The sequence below is a fragment of the Lactuca serriola genome, chromosome 5 (genome assembly GCF_051521515.1).
Source record: "Lactuca serriola cultivar US96UC23 chromosome 5, Lser_US96UC23_V15, whole genome shotgun sequence".
NCBI lineage: Eukaryota > Viridiplantae > Streptophyta > Magnoliopsida > Asterales > Asteraceae > Lactuca > Lactuca serriola.
In genome coordinates this window covers 268,564,779-268,572,575 of record NC_136412.1, presented here as the reverse complement: position 1 = coordinate 268,572,575, position 7,797 = coordinate 268,564,779, and the positions used below count along the sequence as shown (strand labels likewise).

The following is a 7,797-nucleotide window of genomic DNA, read 5'->3' as shown; positions in this document are numbered from 1 at the left end:
TAAAAGTCAAAGAGATCTGTTTATGAGATAGCAACGAAGGTTAACGTCCAGAAATTTCTTAGCCAAAAAGAATATTGAGAGTTATGTAAATATATTGAATATTCAATGGTGATGGATGCCTTAACGCCTGTGCTTTATAGAAATCAGTTATCAAGCTATTTTAAATAGATAATTTTGTTCGATTCGAGTTGATTAGTAGCTGATTTCGTTGCAATTTGGAGGGACGAAGCTTTAGTAATCCATAACTTTGGCCCTTATTTCGATCATCGATTTTTGTGAAGAAGAAGATTTTACTGCTGCGTTTTGTAACGATTTAGATAGGTTTGCTGATTTTGTTACGAATGTTGTGGATTGAAGAACGATTGGATGAAATGTACCAATACAATAATAACGATGATATTTTTTTGTTAAGGAAAAGGCAAGAAGAAAGGTATCCCACATCGGATGAAAAAAGCAAGAAGCCAAGAGAAAGCTGTGTATAAATTAAGAAGCCATGGACTAAAATAAGCATACCTTTCTCGGCCTTTTGGCTAAGATCAAGTGTAGTATCTGTTCTTATCAGTTTAATATCTGATATGTGGGCCATCGGCCCACTCGATATTAATCTTATTTTTTATGGGGGAAGGCCCGTTACAGTAGCTTGCTGCTGGGGTTCTTCATGCGTCGCCTTGGTCTTACACTACAGCCAAGGCCCGGCGCACCCCTCCAATACTCAGTTCAACCTCTTCCGAGATATATATGAAATTAAGACTAGTTTAAAATTATATCGTTACAACCAATAAAACAAGAATGCTGCACTCGTGTAAATACCATAAAAAGACTACTTTGATGAGCAACATCAAATTTTTATTTTTATCTTAAACCTAAAATTCGTGACTTCAAAGATACATCAAATTTACTTTTTAATATATATAAACAATGAATTTATCAAAAGACTTCTAGCTCATTAACATCACGTATTGTCATTTCTTTTTGAGATCTAAACTCAATCTTACCCAAGATATATGTGAAATTAAGAATAGTTTAAAATTATATTCGATTTTTGTTTTAAAAAAATATAAACAACGAATTTATAGATATTTGTCACATCAATGTTGTAGCCTTCATCACTTGTGTTTTGCATTGTTAATAATAATAATTGTTTACGTATAACAATATGGCATGATAAACTTTGTGCCTGTATTATAAGAAAATTTCAATGTGTGATAACTTCAAGTGTATCTACCAATACAATACAAATTACAACAAAAAAACGAATTATTAAATTAATATTTATTAGTTCTAACTATTATTTTTTACTAGGTTATAACTCATCTAATGCACAGTTGATAAATTAAAATAACGTAGATAATAACTGTAACAAAATAAGTGGACTAAAAGATTATTTATAATTGATTACCACACATTTTGAGTTTTAAAATTTATATTAATAATGTTGATTTTGAAGGACTTAGAAGAAGATTTAAATTTAAATGTAAAATCATAAAAAAAAAAGATATATTTGTTATTTTTAGAGAGCAGGAAAAAAAATTATAAAAAAATAGCAAGTGACAATACTAGAATTTTTTATTAGAAAAAAGAGATTGAATAAGAGGTTATTGTTCATTACATAATTGTTGTTTCTTTTGGTCCTTTACTCCATGTGTTCCTAATTAGAAACACTCCTCGATATTTGGATTCAATTTGTTGTTCAATCAACTTTGAGTTGCTAGAAAGGAATTTATCGAACAGGCTAAATTTGATGACACTCTAGAAAAAAAATCGTTGAATAAATTGAAAACATGAATCCATAATTGATGAGAGAAATCGGTGTAAACCTGTGCTCCGGTGAATCGAGATGAGGGTGAGAGAGAGAACCAATCTTCCATTCCAAAATGAAGAGCACAACCCATAATAGATGTTTTTCAACTACTGATTTCCAATTGTGTTTTGAAATTTCTATTTATACTCTCAGGTATTAGTCCTAAGCACAGAAAATCTAATGAGACTACAACCATATAATACAAATAATATAGGACTTGGTTTCGTCGAAGAAGGAGAACATAGATGGTGGTGGTGTGATTTTGGCTGCATTGAGAAATGGAGGCCATCGTGAAACGGCAAAATGGATGAAAAGTGGCAATAGAGCCATTTTGTTCTTTTTGTTTATTTATTTGTATTTTATTTTTCACATTATCTTTCTCTTCTTCTTTTCTTTTTACCCTAATAAATGAAAATGATTTTGTCAAATGTCCTTTTTTCTTTTTACCCTAATAAATGAAAATGATTTTGTCAAATGTCCTCTATATAATGTATTATGCCACATGACATTTTCTGGTTATTTTGATTTTATCATTTTCCACTTGGCAATTTCTGCTTTTTTTCCTTTTTCTTAAATATTGAAAACCACAGTTGACTGAACGTATGTTATATATGTTATGTATTGATTGTATTAAAATCTCATAATGATTGCTATACAAATATATATTTCCTTCCTTTTTAAATCCATCATATCATTTATCTATTCCTCGAATCCACAGCTAATCTTTGATAAAAATTCCAAAATTATACACTTTTGAATGAAAGGAATTCAAACGGTGATATCAATCATGCTATTTTGTTGTTGTTCTAACCTTTACTCTGCATAATCAAAATTGATTACACCACCATCTACACAAGGTTAGAAAATCATTCTGATTTAATGATGACCTTCTTTTGCAAAGCAGTTTATTATTGAATAAATGCAAAGTTTATGTATTTTTGTTATCTTTTCGTTGCATTTGTCCGTGTTGATGTAAGACTACTATTTGAATCCTTTTGTATGTTGTAATGCATATATGGTGTTTGATAGCATGCCTCAAAGAAATATGGTCATTAACAGTTTAATCAATTGATTTGGTTCTATTTTGTTGCTTCGTCCCTGTTGACAGAAAAGTTTAACTGGTGTGGTAATCATGTCACTAAGTTAACTTCTTATGTGCTTGCCATACATACATGACAACTCTGCCCCTGCCCTTAAATATATGTGGTTGCTAATATGAATTATAGTTGGTGAAATTCATAGAAACTAATAGTAATCCCTCAAGTAATCTGAAAGACTGAAAAAAAATATATGATGTGCTTGATTCAGTTCAGTTGATTTGTTTGTTTTATGAAAGTTGAATTTTTCAATTTTTACTTCCACATTTATACCCTTTTGGTCATATATTTTTGAGGTTGTTTCTATTGCAAATCAGTTGAAAGAGAAGTTGGCGTATATTGTGATTGATTTTAACCAATAACTGCAAAAATCTAATACTTGTTCTGCTGTGGACAAGAGCTTTGAGTTGCTGGAAACACAGGTTTTATACTATTGGGAATAACGTTTCAGTTGCCCGGATGTTTTGTTCCAGCAATTGATGATCAGAATGGAAGGTGTTGAGATTTCATGATATGACTATAATTCATGATTCTTTGATGCCCCATTTACCTAGATCATGGTTCTCTTACTGTTATACAAATTTTCCTTGCTTAGTCCGGAATTGGACCATTTTGCCCCTAAGATTTCATCATATTTGCTACGTTTTTTTTTTTTTTTTATTTTTTTTTTATTTTCTTTTCTGTTGATGAGGTTCTTATACTTAGAATTAAACAGATTGTGGATATCAATAAAAAACAGAAGCATGTAAAAAATTGAGGTTTGTTTCATTGATTCCATATCGTTTTTGGTTCCGGGTGTGACTAGATCTTCAAATCTTGGAGCACTTTGTGTGTATCAAGTGTTATGGAGTACATAGAAGCCTCATAATGCATATATCGAATGTATAGTTCAACCTCATTTATAATATTAATATATAAATACGTAGACTTAATGCATTTTGCAAAAAAGTGATTTCTATAGATTTGAATATGACTTTTAGTATTTATTAATATGAAGACAAACTAATTGTTAATACAAAGGATTAGACATCATGTCGTTTCAGTGGCATAGAAAAAAAATAGAATTTACTAGCTATAATATTGAGGTTCTTGATTATGAATGTATGTTCTTCTGGAGATTAACCATGGAAACCTGATACAATATTTGTTTATTAGAATAGTTTGGGTTTGATGGTGGAAATGTTTGGATTTCAATAGCACATTTGTCCAAAAAAATGTTAGCGTAGTTATATAAATAGAAGAAATGAATAATCTGGAGCATGAAAGGTTTTTTTGAAGGAAGAGGTATTTTGGGAATAAGAGAAAAGTGCAGGAAAGCATGTGTAAAAATCATAATATTAAACTTTTTTTTAGTGGCCTTATTTCATGTTTACAATGTTGATGTTGAAAGGAAATCTTCATATTCTAATAAAAGAATAGTTTTATTCTCCTTTTGACATGTGTCATCTTATTAAACTTCTTAATTAATGCATGTTTTATTCTTCTTTTGTCATGTGTCACCATATTATGTCTCCTAATTAATACTTGCCACATGTCAACCTATTGATTATTATTTTAAATTTTAAATTTTCCACTCTATCTACATTAAATTAATAGCATTAAAATAAAATTAATACAAATTATAAAGTCATATAATTTCACATATTTATTTAAAATCAATAATTATAGTTTTATATAACTAAAAAATCTCCTAATTAACAATTGATTAATAACTTTGAATTTTCACTAAAAAAGCTTAATTAATTTTGTAACCGTGGTTTCCACGGGTTATAAACTAGTACATTGATATACATGTGATCCATATAAGCTACATGTTTGTCATATTATGTCTTTCTTGTTTTAATAGTTAACACTATCTAGATTTCTCACCATAGTGAATTATTGCATCCCCACTTAAAGCATCAAAACATATTTTGTTCAATAAAGCAACAGTATAAAATTTATGTGTAAACAATTCTTTGTGCTAAATGCAACAAATGTTACTGAATCATACTTTAAGTGCAAGTAAGTTCTTATGATAAACAAATAAATGGAAGTAAGTTCATTATTTTATATTGTGTGAATAACTTTATTTTTTATTCTTTTTGAGTCGTTATATATGAAGTCTTTCCAATTTGTGACAATGTTTCTATTTAGGTTTGTTGTAATCAGGGGCAAATGAGAATTACAGTGTACTTTTCTTTTGTTTATTATTATAGCCTCAAATGCTTTGCTTCATTTAAATTTTATAGCATCATATTACTATATAAAGATAATTATTTGGAAATGTATTGTAATTTAAATTAACAACTATATAAAGATATTTATTCATCGTTTTTTTGTATTTATTTCGAATTTCTATTTTAAAAAATGCTTAGTATTTACACTTTTATATATAATTTTTTTAATCAGCCCGTGTAATACACGGGTCTCACACCTAGTAATTTTATTAAATATGTATCTATTAATTTAATTCATCTTTAATCATTGATTGCTTTAAAAGAAAATAATTAAGTTATCCTTATATTCGTGTAATATTTAATAAAAACTCTTTCATCTAGTTTGTAATTATTTAAACACATGTAATATTTATAAAAGAAAGTACTTAACAATAATATTAAAAAAATATATATATAAAATGATATACATAATTAAAATCATTATTATCAAATTTAGAGTTGAATGATTATTATGTGGATAGTTATAAAAAATGGAAAATGATATTAATTAAATATACCATAAAAGCTTAAAACTGTTGGCTGCAGTAACTTTTCTTCTTTTTCATAAATTGACACGAGACTTTTCTTTTGTGTTTTTTTTTAACATGGAAGTATTCTCCTTTCTTATTTTGCCGCGCATGAAAGTCTTCTCTTTTCTTATTTTGCCCTTGTAACTTGTGCTCTCTTCCTCAAAGTCTATTGCCGCCTCTCATTCTAGACCGCCATATTTTCCGATTCTTATATTTTCTTCTTTTATCTGTTTTGATTGTGCCGCCCTTCTCCTCCAATAAGAATCTCCACCGCCATTGACTGCGTCTCTGAATATGTTCCTCATGCTTATCGAATTTCTTCACTTGATAACTCCTCCGCTCTATTCCCATTGTTGCATTCCAATCGAACGATGAGGTCGACTTCTACTACTCCTCACTATTTCAGTTTATTCCAATTTCGTTTTATCTCGGCTTTTAATTATTTGGTTTTAAGAAACAGGTACCAGTCGATCTGAACCCTAGAAATCGGTTTGTTCACCATATGGTTGACTATGGTTTAATCAGCCAGGTACCGATGCCCTTTCTTTCATCTTTGGTTTTCTCAGTTTCATAAGTTAGGGTTGAGTTTTGGGCTTATGATGTGATTTTCAGTGTACAAACGTTTAATCAGCCAGGTAGCATTGCCCCTTACTATTTGGAGTTGCTTTCTTATTTCTCGTCTTCGTAGCAGGTATGATTTCATTGTTTCTAATTCTATCTATCTGTCTTCCAAACTCGATTGCTTCAAAAATTTAGTGATGATTTCTCTTATCATGTCATTTGTGTATGTTTCCTAGGGCTAAATTGAGAATGGAAAGAAAACAAATATTGCCCAGGAAGAGAGAGAAGGGAGATGGAGGTTGTCTTCATCTCGCTCTCAATAAATCAAAAAATAAAGAAAACAAATACCTCTTGCAACGTATGTCAAAACTTATAAGAGATTGACAAGTGGCAAAAAAAACCTTTATTTATTAGAAAGGATGATGATTAAGACCAAATGAACCGACTTTGTCACTTCTGATTGTGTTTTCCGTGTATTTGAAAATTATTTATTATAGCATCTCATTTTTCAATCATTAAGTTAAAAGGAAACAACTTTTTACTTAAGGAACCACCTAAAAAGCTGATGGAAAAAGTATCACACAAACCAATGGTGCAACCGGTACAGTACGAAAGGACCATGAAACAAAGTGGGCCACACCCGTATCGATTGATCCATCTTCGGTAAAGACAAGCTTACAAACATCCCAAAACCCTAACCATGTTAAGAGGGTATTTCATACTTTCAAATCACATTACACATTACATCAAACTTGATTCAACAATATAAGCGACCGAATAACAAATTATCATATTGTCGCATCAATCATGTTCTTTCTTTATAGAAAAACCAAACGTCTCATCAAACATATACACATAAAATCCGTAACAAAGTTAAACATCCTTTTAAATCCAACAAAATTTAGCCTCTGTTACACGTTCCAAGAGTAACAAAACCTCCTCTTCCTGTGCTTCAAACTCAGCCTTGAGTTTATTCAATGCATCATGCCTTTTTGTCTGATTTAACAACATACTATTAAATTTATAAAACAAAAAGAGCAATCAAAAAGATTACAAAAGTAAAAAATTGATACCCTAGTCGCAAAACAGTGTTATAAATTGCAAAAAACAACAAAGTACTTTACTCTTTTTACTGATATAGGTAACATACTTTTATTTTTACCCATAATACCAATATAATTACATTTTTTTACATATAATAGCAACACATGTACGATTTTCACCGATTGCAAACATCTGTGGGCTTTCGAAATAAAGGCCCAAATTGCTTAAACTTAATTACTTATTTACGTTAAGTTTTATGTTTTAACAATAATATTGCAATTTAGCTTAAGTTTAAAAATATAATTTCGAAATATGGATGAAAGTTAAACAAAAATGATTTGAGGTTATTTAAAAAAAACGATAAGAGAAAATTCAACCAACCAAGCAACTTTTTTTGTTCACATGATAATCATAATGTCATTCAAAATAATTCTCTAAAACTCATTCAAACTTAATAAATCTTTTATTTGATATGTAATTTGCAATAATGTGTCAAATTGACCAACATAAAAGTTTTGTAATATTTTAGTAATTTTTATTGCCATAATTGAATAGAATTATTAAAT

General features: G+C 29.4%; 1 long non-coding RNA gene and 1 other non-coding gene across 2 annotated transcripts; both read left to right on the top strand.

Annotated features, from left to right (window-relative positions):
• The first annotated feature begins 509 nt into the window (after window positions 1–509).
• Window positions 510–706, top strand: LOC145056312 (U2 spliceosomal RNA). Its single transcript, XR_013685794.1, has one exon. It is a non-coding gene; the product is annotated as a U2 spliceosomal RNA (small nuclear RNA).
• Window positions 707–5,720: 5,014 nt separating this feature from the next.
• On the top strand, window positions 5,721–6,546 carry LOC145051622 (uncharacterized). The gene is made up of 4 exons (XR_013683736.1): window positions 5,721–6,002; window positions 6,094–6,155; window positions 6,239–6,317; window positions 6,424–6,546. It is a non-coding gene; the product is annotated as an uncharacterized LOC145051622 (long non-coding RNA).
• Window positions 6,547–7,797: the final 1,251 nt, after the last annotated feature.